We start from the raw sequence: 22,152 nt of genomic DNA, 5'->3' as shown, positions 1-22,152 counted from the left end.
AACTCCAAAAGCCTGCAGCAGAAAAGGACACCAGTCCGTTAACTCACTTCCGCTTCTTCCTGATGGAAAACTGCAGAGCACAGAATGCTGCAAGGAATTTAATCTGCTAATAAGAGCAAAGCAGATCATTGTAGTCTGATTTCTGTGCAGCTCTCGCACTGGTATTATCTCCTTCGTTAAAGTCAGATAACATTTATAAAAAATGATTATGTACATTTTTTTTGTATTAATCAGTAAGTAGAGTGAGATAATCTCTACGTTTGGTCAGCTATACAAAGTGAATTGCTCCACTATAAAAAGGACACTTTGTATTGTGAAAAATACAGTATACAATATAGTTAATTTCTATTCAAAATAAGCTTTCAAAACAAGAAAGACAAGTTCAGATCTCTGAAACCTACAGTATCTTCACAAGATGACATTTTACCAGAGAAGATGATCGAATACAACCCATGAGTTTGAAGAACTGTATAAATCCATCAAAATCACCTATCAAAATCAGAGTGAGGATTACATTTCTACACACGCCCTGCCAAAACAATCCAGCTTCTCTACCAGCAAAATTATTTTCTTTTAACACCAGGCAACCTCAAACCTTGGAGAAGGGATAACCCCATGGCTTCTCTGGACAGTCACTCAAGGCCAGGCTCTTGGGTAGTGACTTGCCATCTCACAGATAGAAAAGCATCTACAATCCCTTGTGTTACAGCAATAAGGACTAGGACATTTGAAGAGCAAAAACACTGGGAAAAAAATATCTGACCAAAAGTTTACCAGAATGTAAAACAAACACAGAAACCCTCACCCACCTATGGTGAGTTTGCCAAATAACTCATTTTGCCTAATGAGAGATGAAGCGTCTATTATGGATGTGATTTCAAATGAGAGACAACAAACTTTCTGAAGGCTGTCAGAGGCCTACTATGACCTTTCGTACAACAAAGTTAGCATTCTGGATGATGACAACTTTGAATTCAATGATAACATAGTGCACCTTCTTCATGGTGAGGGATGCTAGAATTACACCTGGCAACAGCAATCCTAGAAAAGACTGCCTTGTGAATAATATACTATATGTATAAATCTGTACAAGGGACTGTTTAGCAGTATCACATATCAACAAGTCTCTTAGTAATTAAATGAAGACTGAGAGATACCGTATGGTAGTTAAAGCAATGGGAGAAGCGAGAGTAATATAATTATATGTATTCCAAAGGGTAGAATTTATGAAAATTATTTTCACATTTGTCAATTTTATTAGCTGTCTGATCACACAAAAAAAGACATACAGTGGTGTGAAAAAGTGTTTGCCCCCTTCCTGATTTCTTATTTTTTTGCATGTTTGTCACACTGAAATGTTTCAGATCATCAAACAAATTGAAATATTAGACAAAGATAACACAAGTAAACACAAAATGCAGTTTTTAAATGAAGGTTTTTATTATTAAGGGACAAAAAATCCAAACCTACATGGCCCTGTGTGAAAAAGTGATTTTTTTCACACCACTGTATGTGTTTCAATATGGCTGAAAGAGGCGCTGCTTTTCCTCTTTGAAAATCTAAATACATAAGCTGCAGAACAGGGCAGAAACGTGAAAACAAGCGGATGTTTTAAACTCACACAAAACTGGATATTACAACTATACTATTCACTTTATATTTACAAGTAAAGGGTAACCAAACATCATCATCATCATCACAATAATAAATTACAGTATCTACATATTGTACTGTATCACTTTTCATCCCATGAGAAGAAAGGATGATATACTGGTATGGTAGCCTCCATCACATTACAGTGTATTTCTGAGACTGCAACAATAATTGTACTGAAGAAAGCTTTATACAAAAGAAAATTCACTGCTTTTTCATAGTCTACTGCTTTTTCATAGTCTGAATATAGCTGCCTTAATGGCAGCTATATTCAGTATTTACTGTAGATGGAAGATCTGAAAATAAATGTATGAATGTCGCAATAGGATTAAACATTAGAAGTACCTCTCCTTGCAATTGTAAGACTGTCAATGAGGCATTATGTAGATGCAATTAACAACAACAAAATTAAATGTTTATATAATGAACAATATAATAATTCTGAACTGCAGTTTGGCATAGTTTTTGTTTTGCTTTGATTTCCCTCTACAGTGATATGTTCCTGCCCGTTCTTTTTATGCAAATCATAAACATAAAATGGCAAACTAGAGCAAACTATCTAGTAAATTAACTAAGAATTGCTCATAGTTATAGTGCAGGACAAAATAGGTTCGAAGTCTAAATCAGTTCCGCTGGATCAGAATAACAAGATGATAGCTTGTAGTATTTTTAGGAGATAGGATGAAATCTTGGGGATGAACCAAATCATGCTGTCAATTGAGGGATGAGAGCTGAAAATGACACCAAGCGACCACAGCTCTAAAGCAGCTGTGAGCTAGTTCACAGCCAAGAGGCCATTAACTGTATTGGGTCAGGAAGAAGCTCTGCACTAAGCTCTGTGGCAATAGAAGTCCTCTGGCTCAAGTGCCTTTTATAACCTTGGAGACATTCACTCTTCATTAGCACCCAAATGCCCTCAGAGAGCTGGATCCGAAAACAGGCTCTCAGAGAGCAGATGACCAGAGCATCTAAGCACAAACAGGCTGAGTCAGTTAACCCATCTGCATCCCTCATGCAAAATTAGTTTGCCGAGAAAGGTTAGTAGAGGGATTTCAATCCTTAGTCCTGCAGGATCCCTGTGCCTGCTGGTTTTCGTTACAAATGAGCTCTCCATAACTTAACTGCACTCATAATTATATGATTATTGTGGTTTGTTGATCCTATTGAACTGTCCATTTTTTTTTACTTTGTAAAAAATTAGCCATTTTAAAATTATGGTATAATATTTGGAGTAAATTGAAAACACAAATGTTTAGTGACTATAAAGACATGATGTTAAACCAGACAAGTAAACCTGTATTGTTAGTACTAGTAGTGTCTAGGACTATTGCTTAACTATTTTTGGAAAAAAATCAGAATTTTCAGTTTATATAAGAAGTAATTGCTAAAGAGTGACAATTCAAAGGCAGATACTATGTTTTAAATTCCTTAATGTTTCCACATACAGTAGCAGACATGACACAAGTAAAAATGAAAGATTAAAAGAAATTATCACTGGATATGTTTAGGTTTGGGTGGCATGGTGGCACAGTTGTTAATTGTGAGGCTGGGGGCAGGGGATCAGTTCCTGGGGTGCTATCTGCATGTGTTTCTATGTTTTCCCCATGTGCACTTGTGTTTCTTCCTGGTGCTCCAGTTTCCTCCAATAGCCCATATTGACAGGTTAATTGGCTTCTGGGAAAATTGGCTCAGGTGTACATGTGTGAGTATCTGTGTCTGTGTGATGGGCTGTCATCCTGTCCAGGGTGTATCCTGCCTCACACCAGTTGCTCTGGCTGCCCTGTGATCCAGTCCTGGAAAAAGTGGTAACAAAATGGATGAAGATTTAGGTTTTTTTTCTTTTGTAAGCATGTTTTCTATATCACCCATGCATCTTTGAATCAATAAGAAAAAAGGTTTGTCAGAACTATACGATTAGGTAAATCTAAAACCTATTGTCATGGCTGATTTTACTTGAGATGGTTTTGTGTGACAGTGGAAACATTATTCAGATTTTCCAGAACAATAACCCCTTTTCAAGGAATGAAAAGAAAAAAACTGAAAAATCAAGAGGTATGAACACTTTGTCATTCAAGAAATGCTTTTGTTTTTTCTGCAATTTTGTTTTGACAGAATGGCTTAATGTGGAGTCCTACTATAATACAAACAAAGTGCCCTTGGTCCATCAAGGAAGAGAAGCACCAGAAAAGAAGGATTTTTTCTTACTTGTATTCTTATTTCATCTCTTATTAGAAAATCATATTTCATTTTCTATACATTTTTATCATAAGCCAAAAACAAATTCCTTAAGTATCCCTATAAAGATCCCTTATAAAGAAGAAGCAAATTTACCCAAACAACTTGTTCCTGCTGTATAACTTTTTTCCACATTGCTGAGGTTTGCAAGTAAAACCCCAAAATTCATTTTAAATATGAGTTGACTGTAAAGAGAAAACTTTGGATCAGTGGAATAGCCCAGGTTCAATTCAAAGATTTGTCACCCAACAACTACAGTATCAAATTCATTAAGTGTCCGCTTTGAAAACCAGAGAATCAAAGAGAAAAAAAAACACAACTTGATACACATTCAGATGAAACATGTATGTAATCTTCAGATGACAATGGTCAGTGCATGAAAGGTTGACTGATAACGTGTTATTTCATTTTTTTCATTTACTGCCAAGTACAAAAAACAAAAGAAAGATAAGACAGGTAACAACCTAACATTGATGCATGAATGGTCAAAGACACAAATTTTAAGACATGCTATTGACTTTGGCTTTGACAAAGTGCACACAAATTACTGCAGAGAAAGCACAGCTAAAGAAATCAGTGAATGGAAACAGTCCTGTCCCCTGCAAATTCATTTTCATGATGAAACTACTTAAGTTAAAGATTTTTGTAATGGTTTTCAGCTAGAAATGCCTGCACTATATTAATTTCATCCCAAAGCCCTCTGACCTGCCTTACCTGTATAAATAGAAAGAACTAATTTACCACAGAAAAATGCTCAGGGGCAAACATGTTCTGGCTAATGAAGTGTTCAGCTTGTGCATGATTAACCAGCTGGTGGGGGTGGGGCAGAAACCACAGGGCATGAAATAAGGGGAAAAAATTGATTAGCAATTTTCATTTACACAGCTAAACAAAACCTACTTTGCATATCAGCCTAAGAAGTTAACAGCAGTTTCATGTGAAGTCTTCCAAAATAAATCTGTGTTTTGTATGTTTATGTAAAAACTGTACAGTATATACTGTACAGTATATATTGTATAAGAAAGTGCCTCATGTACAACTCTGCTCCTTTAAACATCTTAAAATACACCTTAAAAAGGCAAAGGTATTTTCAATACAAGTGCTTTGTAAGATTGAAACTAATATGCTTCAGAAGATTTCATGAGGCATCCAGCAAGACTTATCAGCAGTTAAATATTGCATTTTGTCTTACAAGCTTTTTGGAAACAAAATAATTTACAGTTAAAAAAACAACCAACTTTCCACACGATTCTTACTCATATCAGTCATGTCATTTACTGTACATTCAGATCACCATCTTACCACGTGTACTTGTGTTATGAAACTGACCTTTTGAACATAAATCCCCTCTTTTTCTTGTTAAGGAGAAAACTTAAACAAAAGCACTAACAGCATTAAAATAAATATACTGTATAGCGCTTAATGTGAAGGGATTGTGTTTACCTCTGGATTTCTTTTATTGAAAAATATTTGATAATCCTTTCAAATTACTAGTATTATTAGAAAGTACTGTACATTCAACTTTGTTTAGAATGTCCAAAATATAAAATATACTTTCACTTTTTGACAATTTGTTTTTTAAAAATGGCCACAGGATTCTCACAGACCTCACTTGTCAAGAAGACAAGCATGTAGGTCAAATGGAGCTGTAAGAATTGGTTCCAAATACGTTACTGCATTAAAGTGATACTCAAGTATTTTCATTTCTCCTGTAATGGTGGAATGATAATTATTTGTCTGTGCTTAAAACTCAGTTGCTACAGTGGGACAACAACTCAAAACCTCAAAATTGTTCTGTCCTACTAACTAGTCTTCTGCAAAACATTTCCATGTTCTGAAAGCATACACAGGCACTGTCTGTTAGAAAGGAAGCATACTTACATCCTATACTTGATAGATTTGTTTTCAGTTGCAAACTTATTTTTCAAACATCTCCATTCAGCAAAAATAAAAAATAGTTCAACATGTTCTATGAGTGCAGCAAACTACTTCTATACCATGGGTTTCACATTTAAAAAAATATTATTGACCAAATGAACCTTAAATGACTCTATAGTATATGGGTAGCCTTAGAAGTCTTACTATTAGAGCATGCACAACTTGCACAACTTAGTAGGAGGTACTGTAAGTATCCCTTGAACCCTGGTGACAAGTGACATGAAGCAAGAAGAGTCTATTTTCCATAAGAAACTCCAACTGCACAATCAAATGTACATTAACTTATTATGCCATTTAAAAAAACATAAATATATTCCTTAGTTTTTTAGTGCTGCTTTTTCATTAATGATCTTTTCAACAAACAAGAGGGTTCTCTCTTCATATCAACTTAACAAGCTCTTAGTTTTACATCAGACTAAAATGGTCGTTACACACTTGAACATTTCAGTTTCTTGGAAAAAAAAGCTTTCTATAGAAAGAAATGTGTAATAGAGATGCTTTTAGCTGAGATGTTAACAATTGATCAGTGGTAGAACATCATGCAATTAACTTCGAGAAAAGCTTTATCATTTTCTCATTAGGTTAATGCCAAAGAGAGAAATCAGCACTCGAATGAATTTTATCACCTGAAGCAGAGTTTGATCCACTAGGAAAATCATCTGCGAGAAATCAATATATTTTGGTTGACAAAATAAGAAATATTTAGAGGTGTATGCATAACAAAAGGAGCTGGGTGTTCTTAATGATTACGAAGTTACACAATTTAATGGTATGATCCCGTTCAAATAATGTGGTTGCATCTAGTCGTCACATTACAGCAAACACTTTGTTGAACTGAAATAGTCCAAAGAAGAAAAGCCCTATCAGTGGAGGAAAGTGTTTCAGAAGTGGATGAGGTTTGGTGGGATCTGATCAAAGTTTTCCAAAAACTTCAAATAATGTCTAACCCAACAAACAACTTATAAAGCAAAATAAAGCGCATGAAATGAAGTAGAGAAGAACTAGGTAGTGTACACTCTCCATGAAGAAGTCATTCTGTATGGAGCAAATTAATTAGTCATACCACAAATGGTTATTTGTCAAGAGCCATGTAACTAGGAAAGCTTCCAGGCTTTCAATTTTCCAGCTTTTGCATGGTAATGGCTGGAACAGGTAAATCTTTGGCAACATTTGGCAGTGTGACAATTAAAACATGCTAAAAACAAACTAAACAAATAAAGCAGTCCACAATATGTCCATGTGAGTATAATTGTCTGCTTAGGTTACAAAGCCTTTCCCCAATAACTGCCTTGCATGGTACAACACAATCAATCACTGCTGAATGAACCGTGAGCTTCAGAAACACAAAAAGACAAAAAAGCAAACTCAATTTCCCTTTGACTGCACTCACTCTCTATTTGCCTCCCTCACTGATAAAAAGACAAACAAACCCAACACTTTAGCTCAATTTAAAAAGCCACTTTGATAGAGCTATAGTTTGAAAGATGGTACCTGCAAATCACATGAAAATTTACACCAAATTAGCAGCAGCAATCTTACCTGCAGTGAAGTGAGACACAAACTCTGCCAGGTTTCCACAGCATTTGGTGGAAGGATGTGCTGCTGGAAATTGACAGGCTATGGTGTGCGGAGGAGACCAAACTTCTAAGTAGCCCAGAGTGTACACAACTAAAAATTTAATTTTCTGCAAGATTACACACAATAATTACTAGCTTTATAAACTTCATAACCAATGGCTTCCAATTAAAAGATCTATAAGAATTGATCTGTTAATACTTTAAAACAAGGTATAATACAACACTCTGAAGTGTTGGGATGGGGGGGTTGTTCTGCCTCTTATGGGGGATAGAGAGGTCATTTTCATCAGTTTTTAATAATTTGAGATGCATGGAGATGTATTAAATCCTGCTGCAGAAAGACACCAGGAGCCACATGTACAGTGGAGTCTAATAAGATTGGACAATTACTCCAAGGACTGATCATGGCCTGTGAATGTTAAAGGTAAGTCCTAGAGCAAAATACATATTGCTTGATTCAGATAATGGTTCTTGTGGAGGCAACTGATGTTTGCACAGTTCAAATGTTTCATTTTCAAACCATTTCTTATCATTGTTCTCTGACGTGTGCCTAAGTGGCACTTAATAGAGGGGTCAAGGAAAGAACATTGTGTATATACAGTATACTGAACTGTATACATGCACAAGTATAGTTTTTATATACAATATACGTATAATATATAAAGCTGTATAGGAGTCTCAACAATGTTGAGATGGTGTCCCCTTACCATAAAAGGGGCTTTAAGACCTTTTTAGGACCTTGTAAGATGGTCCTTAACACTTTGAATTCTAAAATAAAAAAAACACCAACACTTTAACCCTATATTTCTATCAATGAAATTGTTAAAGTGGAGTTTTAACAGATTATAGCAAGATAAGCAGACCCAAACTAACTCAAGACCATATGGCCAATCAATTTCATACCTACAATTTCCCTTGTTATTATAACCCATGTTATTAATTTTATTGTCTAAAAGAGTATACAGCAAGGAAGACACGCTGTAGAAGTAGAGAGAGGTGAATAGAAAGACAATAGACTCATCCTTCTACTGGATTCCTCTTTGACAAACCAAAAAGTGCTAGATAGTGGACATTGAACAGGCATCCATATTTAACATACACTGTAGCCATACATGTATTTGTATTTATAAGCCCCTTTTCATCTTAATCATTGCATGTTGTTAATTGTCTGGATTATCTCCAGCCGAACTGCATTTTAAAGAAACAACTTCAATCTACAGCACCTTTTAAGCACATATTGACAAAAAAAGCACAAAAAAACAGAGCCTACACCTTTCTGTTTACAATCTCATTGGTATATACTGTATAGAAATAATGTTTAACATGGCATCATAATTTTAGTTGTTTCTATTTACAGTTTTTAGAGTTCTGACAACAATGAATACATAATCAAGTAAACTCATCATATTAACTGTCACTAAAAAAATTGCACACCACCTTTTTAATTATATAAAATAATTATGAAGTTCTTTTATTAGTTCAGTACTTAGGATAGATCCTAATACATGGAAGAGTGAATTTGGTGTAGTTCACCTAGCTGAAGGAGGATTGCAAAGATTGAAGGGAATTGCTGCAGAGGTGGTGGTGAGAGGGGTAAGAGAGAGATACACTATGGGAAGTCCCAGGTACGAGACTTACTGTATATACAGTACCTAGGTGAGAGGAAGTGTTCAAGATTAGGATCAGGCCTTCTTCCTGAATATCAGTTATAACTTTAACCCATTAATTTAATGTGAGACTGTATGGAATAATAAATAACCAATTGCTGAAATGTTACAGCCCCAAATGAAATTTAACATTGCATTGCATGTTAAATTAATGTAAATCTAATGTAACGCAAACTAATGTGTAAGAAACTTTAAACATTTACCATGGTAATTACCCCCTTTTTTGCATTTGGCGTGGCCCTTTTAATTTAAATACAGAATTAAATTTGGTCCTCTAAATGTAGAAATGCAGCCCTCATGTCATCTTATTCAAAATTCAGTCTTGAAGAACCTAGTATCTGTTGTTCATGTCAATTACTATACAGTAGCTAAGACATACAAAAAGCTGTTCATCAGCTCTTGATACTGTGACAGAATTGTAGTAGATAGCTCTATTAAAAAGCCTTGAGACAAGGTGTCATAATTGGAATAGTGATGTTCCAAATGAAAGAGTGATAAGTTATAAATGTCACAGATGTCATATGTTTTTTGTATATATTCCTCTACTATATACAGTATACTGATTGAAAAAGAAATTCAACATTTTCTGGAATGAGAATACTATAGTTATACTGTAGCTTATGTACTTTCACAAAAAGTGGTCAATTTGTTTTAAGCTCTATGACCAGCAACACAGCTTGTGCAGTGAGGCATTGCTAACCACATGAAAGCTCTTTAGGTGCACTTTTACCCAACGAGGTCCAGGTGGAACAATGCCTGATCAGGTCACTTTTACAATTAATTCAAAGCTTGCAAGCACTGCAAGAAAAAGGTCACACTTAGTCGGTCTTTTGTGCATTCCATAATGCCTCGGATGTCACCAGAAGCAAGGGAGAGGGCCATTGGCAGGCATGTCATGTGCCAGTGTTGCCAGACACTATGGAGTAAGCCGCTTCACTGTGTCTCGACTGCAGAGAAGGTTTCAGCAGACCAGCAGGACAGATGACCGTCCAAGATCCGGTCATCCTTGAGTGCCCACACCAGAGCAGGACCAACACATCAGACTGTCAATCTGAGAGATCATTTCAGATCTCCCACCCATACTGCTGCTGAAACGGCCGGCAGACACAATGCCTGCATCAGTGACAGGACAGTGAGGCTCCATGCTGTTGGCCTTAGAGCAAGGCGACCTGTCAGAGGCCCTCTGCTCACACCTCTTAGACGTCACACCCGACTGACTTGGGTCAGACAGAGGCTGCAATGGATTCGTCAGAAGTGGCATCAGGTCCTCTTCACAGATGAGTCACTATTCAGCCTGCTCCATGCAGACGGGAGGGCCAGAGTGTGGAAGAGGTGTTGCATTTCTTTTTTCCATCAGTATATACTGCAAGTCATGATGCGGATTATGGGGGAGCCGGGGGGAGCTTAGCTCCCCTGAATAAGGCATGAGCTCCCCCGAAGAGACCATTTGGGAAATTTGGGGGGGGTCTCTAAAATATGGAAACTGTCAATTTATAAAATGTCCTATTTATATGTGTCTTTTTTTCTGGTATAGACTACATTTATGTTTCTGTTTTGAGCATGTTGTTGCCATAGAAATAACTAAGCAACTTAATACAATTACTGATCAAGGCCATGGCAGCGCCTACAAAAGTAGGCAACATTTCTTCTTTAGATTTCACCTGACAAGCAGACAAACTAACAAGTCACTCTTGGTTAAGTTTTCTAAAAAAAAGGCACGCAGTGAATTTGCTGAGAAAATTTCCATTGACATTCAGTCTTCTATATACAGTATGTTACTGAAAAGTGACAATAATGCCCAAGAGAAAACGAGGAACTTTACTTGCTAATTTTGGGTTCTCAAAACAGCCAAAACTGGGCGATCTGACTGTTGCTGCTAGTAAAAAGTAAAATTATTGATTATCGGTATCTGTATTGGCCACAACAAGCTGTTAATTATCGGTTATTGTTATTGGCCCAGAATTTCCATATCGGTGCATCCCTAAAACAGACTTTTAAGACATGCTGGATTCGACAAGATATCTATAAAACTAGCACATTTCTTTAAGTGATATGTACTGTATGTGTGTAATAGAACTCTTTGTTACCGAGGCATATCATATTATATCAATTGTACAAACTGCAATATCATCAAGTTCTATGATGGGGATCAATATCAGGAAGACTATGACCTGTTCATACTTTTTACTCTTAAGTACTCTTCCACCTATACTATTGTTGCAGTTAGCACTTTCGGATAATTTTCTGCTTGAAACCAATATTTTTTACAATGGATAAAGATTATATATTAAATTTTAATTGGATTTTTTGTTTCCTATCAAAGAACTATGAAATTATAATTCCTTGACAAATATGTTCATGGCAAAACAATCAAATGTGAAGAAAAAGAGGGTTAAGTCAATCATAAAGTTTAAAATAAACTGCTATACAAACAGAAAAACTAAAGGAAACAATTAATAAGTTAATTTAACACTAAACAATAGATATAAACAGAGGTCCAGTTTGTTAAATCTTTACATCAGAATGCTGAAATTAACCAAACTGTAAATATTAAGTATTCACAGTTTCACTATGCACTATATACACTAAGTATACTAAATTACATAAACTCTTTGCTTTTAGTAATTTTCAGGAGTCATCTTCTTATGATGTTAGATTAAGTATTTTATGTAACATCACTAATTTTATAAAATTAAAGAGAAATATTCATATTACTAGACCAATAATTTAAATATTTAAAAATAAGTACCCAAAATGAAATTCAGTATGTTATATGCAGGTAATTAAAATGTGAAATGCATGCCAATTGTCAAATCTATTTGCTTCTAATGCATTGTTTGTTGTTTTTAGTTAATGTATTCTACTGTAGATATTTTCTGTATCCACTCAGAACACGTGTTTTCTAATTCTGGTCCTGTTTTATGTGTACAGGTAGTTCATGAATAGGTTTCTATGCAGAAAGTTTAATTAAATGGAATTGTGTTTCCAGAAAACTTGTGTTTTTGTGTCTTCTCACAAAAAAAACCTGTGTACAAATATATCTCAAAAAGCAACCAACTACAGATTTAAAAAACTAAAGGATGATTGGTTGTTTTATAAAACAGTTTAAAACTGATATTACTCAAATATATACTGTCTTAAAATTATATTGTTTTAATTCTTTTGTTATTCATGACCACCAGATTCACTATATTATAAAGAGATGTTAACTGACTAGATTGAAATAGAGCCTGATTATTTTGCTGCCAGCACTTCACACATACTGTACCTACACTCAAATAAACATAGTACAAGATACAAATAAACAGACAGTAAAGACGGAGCAGAAGTCGGGACTTCTACCAGCATAATGAACCAGCAATTCATAATTCTCAAGGCAAATAAAATATATCTTTCAAAAATTTAACCTAGAACACAATTTTATGCAAAGAGGATAATAATGACACATGGAACCTTAGTTGTTCCTCTGGGTATCGAATGGAAAGAATAAAATACATTTTAAAATACTGTTTTAATTTACAGTAGGAGGACAGTGCACAAATGTAAAACGATCACATTGATGGAAGTATGTAGATGTACAGTAAATAAGTTTCATAATGACATAAGTTTAAGGACTGGAAATATTCATCTAAATAATCAAAACTAAATTTGCAGTATACATTATTATTAGAAGAAAGATAATGTGAAGTGGTATCCACTAGTAAAACACTTAATATTTCTTTCCTTTCCTACCCTCCCAAATGTAGCATTGTTCTCCTGTTCACTGCAGAAAAAATACAAGCTGCTTGAAAAATATCAATGAAATAGATTTTATTTTGACTATATCCTCAATGATTAATTTCAGCCAATATTTCTGCTGTTAGAATGTTGCTACTCATTGACTTAGCTAAAAATAATGCAACTAAAATATCTGACCACATAAAAGGGTTGAAGGAGTGGCACAGTGACACTAGGTTCCTAGGTTCAATTCCGGATCCAGGGTTCTTTTTTTATGGAGTCCGTATGTTCTCTCTTTGTTCTTGTGGGTTTCCTCTGGGTGCTCTGGTTTCCTCCCACAGTCCAAAAACCTATTGGTATGATAACTGACTTCTGGGAAAATTGGCCACTGGTGTGAGTGTGTGCATGTCTGTGGTTATGTCAGTCCGCCTTCTCTGTCAGTCTTCCTTGATAGACTGGAGTCCTGTCCAAGCTTTATCCTGCCTTGCAACCATTGCTTGCCAGAATAGGCTCTGGCTCCCCACACCCCTGAATTGAAAGAAGTGAGTAGAGAATGAATGGATTGATAAAAGAGAAATGTATGTCTTCAATCAAAGGGATGACCTATTCTTCAGGCTAAGTTGTTTTCTCAAAATATTAATAAAGCAGGCCCTAGAAGATGAAGAAGGTATGTGATATGTGACTTGAGACCCCTTATATCTTTCACTCACAATTTCCTAGACTAAGATTTTGAACATGCCTGTTCTTTTGGTATGTAAAAAATGAAGGACCATTTGCAAGGACTGTAACTCCAAAGCAACAGCTGTTTATTCATAACATCAAAGTTTCTATAAGTTTAAACCTACTGTATGTGTCTGCTCTAAAACCAGTTGGTAACAGGAAGGATAAAGTATGCAGCATGAAAGGAATGGCAGATACTAAACAAAATGCAGTCTCATCCATGAAGCATGGGCAGGACACAAGGCGACCTTTGGAACTGGCTCACTCATCTTTATTAATGCTGTAACTAATGATTGCAGCAGCATAAGGAATTGAAAGTTACCGGAAAACATTTTGTCTGCTTATGTACTGTAGAATAAACTGCTTCCATACCTCTTGGGTGGTATTTTACTATGTAGACTGACAATACCGAAAATATAAAACCAGTTCTACCAAGGAGAAAAAAAAAAGGAAAAGTCTCTCAAATCGGCTAGATAAGTCAATCTCCAGATTTAAATCTAATGGAACAAGCTTTTTACATAAGAAAAACATTAAATGAGAATATGCCAAGAATGGACAGGAACTCAAATGGCTGGAGGAAATGGGCAGAGTACTGAATGACAGACATCATACAGTTGCTTCAAATGTCAACAAACTGCTGACATTTACTGTACTTGAATATGTCCCAATACTTTAACACCTGAAATCACTAGATAGAACAAATATGTTCTAATTCAGTATGTCTTTATGATTAAATGTATGGAAGGAATTACTCCAAAATAAAATTTACAAGTACAATTAAACTGAACTTATCATTCACATGAATCAGATATACAAATTGCTTGACTGTAACATAATAATGAGGTCTTTAACTTTGTTGTCCCAATACTTATGGAGTGCCATGTATCTGAGTGCCCTGTGATGGACTGGTGTCCTTTCCAGGGTGTATCTTGCCTTGTTCTCATTGCAAGCAGCTAGATAATGAATGGATAGTGTTTAAATGTTTTATATATAAGCTATTGGTTATTTCTGTATCCAGTCTAGACAGATGTTAGGACACGTCTGGTCTTGTTTTATGTCCAAATGATAAATGGGTTTCTGCAGAGAAAGTTAAACAAAAGGACATGCATTTACTGAAAAGCCTTCTCACATACATATAAAACTTGTGTGTATAAATATATGCAACCTAAAAACGTACATTGGATAAACTAAATGACAATTAGCTGACCTTTTTGGAGAACATTTTTGAAATATTCAAATTATTAGCAAAGCATTTACAGTTACCCAGTACTTCAGTAGAATTAATCAGACTGCTAAAGACATCACCATCTGTTAAGTAAGTCAGTGTTATGGAACAAATGTCTCCCGCATATAAAGGATCAAAAACGGATCTTCAAATTAGGTACTTTGGAACATACTGGAATAAATATTCTATTGTGATATTATCATGGCATCAAGCACAGAACATTTTTAACACCATTTACTCCATTGTTCTCATTCCTTTCTATGCAGATGAATATGGACTTTGTCCAAAAATTCAATTTATGGTTTTAATCATGGTTTAAAATCCATGGTGTTAATCATTTAAACCATGTGAACAACAAAAATCCACATTTCTTATTGTTCCTATATTAATAGTGATTACATGTTCTTAAAACACACCATTACCCTGAAATTCATCCCTTCTTTAACATGTGCCAGTTTCACTTGTCAAAGTTTAGGTGAAACCGCGGTTTCAATTGTATGTACAGAATGGAGTAGATGGTTCTGCCTTTCAGTTGCATGAAGAGCTAATAAATATTGATATGCCTATAATTCAAAAGAAAAAATGTATTTTGTTGTAAGTATTAAAAAAAACACTCATCAAAAGTCAAACATTATTGTGCCCTTTGCAGGGATACTTAACTTAGCTCCAGCCGACATACAGTATGAAGTTAAATAACAAAGGTTGCTGGTCCAGTTGCTAATTAATCATATTAGATGACAAAATATGTACATTGTAATTTTAATGCTCAGATAAAGAAAAAATAGATATCTTATTCATTCAAACAAAGAATATGAAAAAGTGGACAACTGCTGCATTAAGTCTGAATCTGCTTTTCGCCTCCTCATTGGGTGAGAAAAGAAATCCTTTGAAAATTTCAGGAGGGATTGCCTACACTTCCACTGACCTGTGCTCAGTTCTCTTATCAACATCTATAGCATGCACACTCTGTAGGAATAGCCTACATTACCTGATAGCACTACAGCTGTAAATTCTTTTCACCAAGGGGTTTCATGTGTTACATCTTTATGACTTTAATATTCAAAGATATATAAATTAGAACTAGTTTTCAGTCATTTTTTGGCAATGACTCAATGTCAATCAGTTAATTGGAATAAACAAAAATAACCTTATACAGTAGGTTTCTTAATCACTTCTTAATTCTGAACTTCGAAAGTGATTCTTTGATACATGCAGCCAAGCGATTCAATACAATGTTATACAAATGGAGACTGATCTTATATCAAGGAGATGCCACAGTTCGAAGCAATATTTTCCGAATACAAAGCAGCTTAATCCAAACCAAAGTTTGACGTTTTAAGTCGATTTCACTGTTAAACTGTACAGGGAGGTTAAGTACTTTCACTGAAGGCATATAAACACTCTAAACATATTCATTATATTTTTGGAACGTTTGAAGAACTATAGGAGTGAAACCAGGATAGACAAGATAAATAAAAAAAGCAATGTGAAATAAAAACTCTTCAATCTGATGGATACTCTATGGCACCAGTGTTTAACAACAAGAAAACATTTACACTTCAAATATTGCAGTGATTTGCTGAGAAAATTGAACCGTGTATCTGAAGTAAATATTTAATAGAATAGAAATGCATAAAGCTGTACTTCTGACAATCTTGAAGGTGCCAATTCATAGTTTCCTGAACATCCAAAGAAAAAGACCCTTGCACCTTTAAATTGGGTGTGCTATAGTTGCACTTGATCCTTAAAGTAATTCCCATTAAAAATAATTTCATGTCTGATTGCTCTGGTAGGACCACTCATTTGTATTGTTTACAACAAGCCAATGAACTCAGCAGTTTGTGGCAGCTGAAGCCATGGTTACCGGTTTTAGCATGCACTAGTAAAATGGAATGCAGAATTCCCTTGTTTATTAATGAGGAGCAGTCTTGGATTATTTACTGTATCAGGGAGAGGAGGTCTTAGGGAAGAGAACATTTCTTAAGTACAATACAGTATATAACAGTAACCTGTATTCAACAAAGGTAAATCCCTATTCTGAACAGTGATTAGAACTACCAATATAAATAACCACCTTACCTCCTAAGATTATTATCAATTACTGTACTACAATAATTCTCAGATCATTACAAAAGACAACAGGATCAGTCTGTATCCTAATGGCTGTTCTAACTGTTTTGGAGAAGCAAAATTCCTGCAAATGCTCTGCAAAAGCAAAATATGCAGAAACAAAATAGTCATATTTATCTTAATAACTCACACTTTTGAAAAGTTGCCAAAGGTAAACTGAAACCAAGATTATTATTTATACAAGATTAGAAGAGTTAGTACAGAACAAAAGAAAAATTACCATCTAAAATTAAAAATGTCAAAAAAGTACACAAATTTAAAGAGCAGCTATTATACTTAAAATATTTAATTGCTAATGATACTGTAAAGCTAAAGTGAAATAAATTAGATTTTTGAAATATATATAGTACATTAGCTAAATATTATAATATTTGCTTAAAATAAAAAAACGACATTAATCTGTTTGGTTAAACAGGAAACCTTCTGAAATTATTTTTCAAGTAAGCATTTTGTAACTTTTCTAAATCAACACAACAATGCACAATGCATGCATTCCTGGACTCACAAATCACACAAGAGAACTACTTATGTGTAAACAATATCACCATTTACAAGACTGACCAGTAGATAGTTAAAGGAAAAAATACACTTGACTGTGGAGGGTCACACTGACTACAACAGACAAAAAGTTTGGCATCTGCCTAAAAAGAAAGAGAGCACATTCTATTGTTCAAATTCCTTGTCAGGAAACACAAAGATTGCACAGAAAATCACATTATTTCACATTACATCAGACGAGAGGTATCTTTTCCTTGGCAGGTCAGTGTCAAGCAGCACATTTACCAAACCCTACCATCACCAGACGAATCTAAATGTACAGTACTTACACAGGTTCCTGGTTTCTTCCAAGAGTTTTGGTGCAGTTTCAAGGACAAACGTTTGCCAGTGTTTTTTCCCCCCTTTAGTGCAGCTACACGCAGCACTTCCTCTACTGCTCTGATCGCGATCTGAATTTTTTTACAAAATCATTAAGGAGGACAGATCTTGGCAACTCTTGATCCTATAAAAAGGGCTACTACACTTACTGTACTAGTACACAGCACCAGCTAGGCTCCTATTGCAACCCTGCAGAAAAGAAAAAGCTTTACTGAAAAGCAAGAGCATCACATTTCAAGGAAGCCGGAGCCAGACCCTGGAATGGAAGCTGACTTTCACATGCGTGTGTCTGAACTATTCACTTTATAGTCCGAAAAGCTCTATCTCCTCATATACAACATAGTAGCACTGAAGTACAGGGCATACAAATACTGTTTGCATTCCCCTTTAATGTTTATGTGCTTTTCTGTTTTTCATGCTATAAACAGAAAGAGAAGATACCATATAAATTGCACATTCCCATGAGAGACAAATCAGCTTCATCACCGGCCTTGGAACACTCCTTAACAGAAAAATAAGCTAAAACTCTTCAGTGTTTTTTTCTTCTAGAAATAATAGGAAGCATCTCTTCTTAATTTCATAACTTACACATAAACAATTTTTGCCTTCTGATCTAATGTTTTGCTTGGTTATTTTTCATGGTAGTGAGAACACATGGGTTTTACCAAAACTGGTTTAGTTTATATGAAGCATCATGATCTTTTCTATGGCAAACACTTAAATGTAGTCATTTGGTACTGTATCAATGCAGTGCAGAGATCAATAAAGATGAATGTAACAAACTCAGACTTTCACAATACTACATCCATATAATACACCCTAGGCAGCACAATTAACATTTAATTTTACTGTCTTGAACAATGTCCATGATGTAATAGCTATACTGTATATACCCTTTATCTGTGTGAAAACATTTTAGTTTATGAAATCATTGCTGATTAAAAATATAGAGACACCCAGAGACCTTTGAGAAATCCTAAGGCAGAATCAGAATAAAGCAATAATTGTAGACAATGGTTAACCTTCTGAAAAGAAAATGCAACAGATTATGTGATTTTTGGTATTTTATAATAAGTTTTCCTCACTGGACCACCCCCTCTTTCAACATGTGCTTACTCTAGGCACTCTGCCATAAAGCGTCAGCTTTTTCCACTTGTGTCTGCACATTCAGTGCAAATCACATAACGAAATATTATCTCTGTAATCATCTTTTGCACCTTCTTGCCTAACTTGTCCCCTAACTACCAATGGAGGGTTAAAGTCAAGAAATCAGGAAAGCTAGCGATTTTAAAACCAGTATGGGCTTCTTTCTGATTTAGGAAGTTTATGTTTTAAAGTTTATGCTTTAAAAGCAAACTTTCATCTGCAAATCACCTTCCATGTTTTTTTTTTTGTTTTTACATACTAAAGATACTGAAGAATGGGTTAGAGGTTTTCGATGAATGCATTTTCTGTTTTAGTAGGACTTCAAGTTGCACACTAAAACAACCTCAGATTTGCATAATACCACATCCATATAATATACCCTAGGCAGTACAAATAAGTATAGTTTCATTTTTCCATAAGTGTTCTCCACTGTCTTGAGCAATGTCCATGATGTAATGGCTATTCTAAGTATTTCTAAATAGAGGTCTGCAACTTTCCTCATCACTAACAAATTCTCAAGGACTACTGTTTTTATGAAAAAAAAACTGTCATGGAATTTAAATTCATTTTCTATTCTAGATGTTTTTTTTTACTTTTGGCCACTTTTTTTGTTATTGTGATCAGTTTATCTGTAGTCTACACTCCATCATACATAACACTGATGACTTATTTTGCAATTTCCTACACAAAATACCATACCATGTAAAAAGTAAGTAAGAATACATGATTATTATATTTTATCTCTTTCCATGCAGTCATGGTTCTTACAGTACTGCGCACTCCCCTACTGCTTTTTTTCCAGCTTCTGATTTAAAAGAACTTTGCCTTTAATTTGTACATTATGAGATTTTTATTTCCAGATTCTGACAACTCTCTGCCCTACACAGCCTTCTGTGTGAGAGGTAAATACAGTGTACATGTTCTACAGGAGTAATACTCATATTTAATGGACAATCACTCATTTAATACCTGTACAAAATGGTGAGTGTTACATTGCACTAATGAAGATTTACAGGTGTCCCCATGTACAAACACACATGCATCTGATACAATACAACTGTGGCATTTGTAGTTTGTAACATTTTTTTCTAGTCACTAGGGATTCACTAAGAGCAAAGCTCTCCGACAAAAGGATAGATTTAGCAATTAGATCTTAAGATAAGCACAAAACCCTTAGACAAAACAGAAGGTCATTAATATATAACTATATTTATAAGAGATGTATAAGTATCTCGCATAAATCCAACATATTATTCTGATTAGGTGTATCTGAATATAATATCTAAATGATTAGAAACTCTAATGAACAAAGAAATGATGCGACTGCAGTCATAGAAAAAAAATAGAAAACTTCAAACTTTCTTGAAAAAAACTTCAACTTCTTTGCGTTTTAACAGCAAAATCCCCTCGTGCTTCGTCATTCTTTGCTGTGTGCTGGAATTTCTGACAAGTATAAGAGCAGGTGTCGGTTTTGTACCGGGGGGTGCTGTGCGTCATGACAGGTGCACGTTACAACCAGGAGGGTGTCACATCAACCACAACAAAACACATCCAGCATGCTTCCAACTGAAGCAGCCCCATGCAGGTTGAAAAGCACGGCTGAAGCAAGAGGAACATTTCTGTGGCACACAAAGGAAAGATTTTTTTCTCCGGGCCTGTTTTAGCCCACCTCTCAATGTTACCAAACATTTCAAGGACAAGTCCTCTACTTGCAAAACGATACGCATCCCTCATCAGCACCTCCGTCGCAAGTTACGATACCAGTGTGCAGCAAGCCTGGGAATGTTCAATAAAACGGTAACAGGCTACGTTTTAAATAACAATGCAGAATACTAGTCACTGTATTAGTAGAGCTGAAAGACAGGACTAGGGCTTTAAGCATCGAGCATCTTAACAACTCCACGCATTGCAAATGAAATGTGTGCGAAATTAATTATTAACCTAGTTGTAATTGTTGCTTGCTTTTCTTGTGGTAACCCCGTTAAGATCAAATAGAAGTGGCAGGGCGGGGGGATAACGGGTTTAAAATAAGATGTAAAAAACAGATGTTAGCATACTTTATATAGAAAGGTTTGGTTACCTTGTAAGTAAGATCTGTAGCGGGTGTCCAGGTAAATTGGTATTTAAAGGGGCAGAAGCCGCTTTCTCTCTATTGAGGTCCGCTCCATGTAGGAGCATAGCAGTCTTACGCACACCTCCTTAAACTGGACGCTTGCACTTTGTATATAGGGGTCCAATGAAAACCTCAGTAGCATGCAGATCATTCATTTCTAGTAAAATATGAACGTTATGAAATTTTAAAAATATATACTTGATATCTTACAAGAAAAGTAATATTTCCGAAGTAAACAACCCAGAACATGCATGCAGAAAATATTTTTACTTGTGAAGTCCCTCCTTGCGTAATGTATCAGCCCACACTCAGTATGACCCAGGACGTCATTCTCATTGCCTGTTTCTCAATGACAGCTTGGAAGGAGACTCGAATGCTGTTCGTTTTGCTCCTTGTTACTTATCCTTGTTAAATAAAATACGTTTAAATTATGTTGCTCTGTACTGAAACACAGTAGTATGAAAATTCTGGAAACTTGCTAACGGATTTTAGTTTACTTGTAAGCATTGTTTAAGTGAATTATCTCTCGTCGCAGTTCTAACAGCAGTGATAACAATTCCAAGAATATATAACTACAATGTTCTGTATACTACCTTTAGTTTTCTGCATGTCGATGTGTGTTTAACCTACAGAAAGATTATTAGGGTTTGATGTTGTCTTACCGCAATTTCATAATGCAAATAATTAGTTGTAGGACATTCTACACGTGACTCGTGCAGAATAAGTATTAAATATATGCTATATTAAATAAAGTATGTATAGATTAATCATACGGTATACTGTAGGTGTCATACGATGTTCATTATAAAGATAGTCTACACAACAATAATAATGCTTTTCTATAGCACTTTGCAGCACAAAAGCCAACCAAAAACTGCACTGCAGATCAGGTAGAGAATTGAGACATTGATTCTCAATTCATGTAGGCCTGAGTGGAATTTAGCCAGAACATTTGGGTTAACACACATATACTACATGTACAGTAGTCTTACCCACTGCCATGTCCTTGATCTTAATGTTCAAGTAGTCAGGACTTAAGTTTAACTGAACACTCAACCTTTGGAGTGTAGGCACGGAGTTCTGTAAATTAGAAATTCTCATCCAGCCTCTAGAGAGCCCCCTACTGGTCCACCAATACCACTTACACCATCATTT

At 35.3% G+C, this 22,152-nt stretch overlaps 1 protein-coding gene across 7 annotated transcripts in view; it reads right to left on the bottom strand.

Annotated features, from left to right (window-relative positions):
• esrrga (estrogen-related receptor gamma a) overlaps nucleotides 1-21,055 on the bottom strand; it is a 253,288-nt gene extending 232,233 nt beyond the window's left edge. For 2 of the 7 annotated variants that reach the window (XM_088624755.1, XM_088624756.1), the window contains exon 1: nucleotides 17,690-17,856. The gene's annotated coding sequence lies outside the window, so the exon portion shown is untranslated. Of the gene's footprint in view, nucleotides 1-17,689; nucleotides 17,857-20,964 lie in introns of those variants that run through there. The other 5 variants (XM_088624754.1, XM_088624748.1, XM_088624746.1 and 2 more) reach the window with 5 other exon arrangements.
• Nucleotides 21,056-22,152: the final 1,097 nt, after the last annotated feature.

The sequence above is a fragment of the Lepisosteus platostomus genome, chromosome 3 (genome assembly GCF_059453375.1).
Source record: "Lepisosteus platostomus isolate fLepPlt1 chromosome 3, fLepPlt1.hap1, whole genome shotgun sequence".
Classification (NCBI taxonomy): domain Eukaryota; kingdom Metazoa; phylum Chordata; class Actinopteri; order Semionotiformes; family Lepisosteidae; genus Lepisosteus; species Lepisosteus platostomus.
The sequence above is the reverse complement of the archived record's forward strand: the minus strand, read 5'-3'. Positions and strand labels throughout refer to the sequence as shown.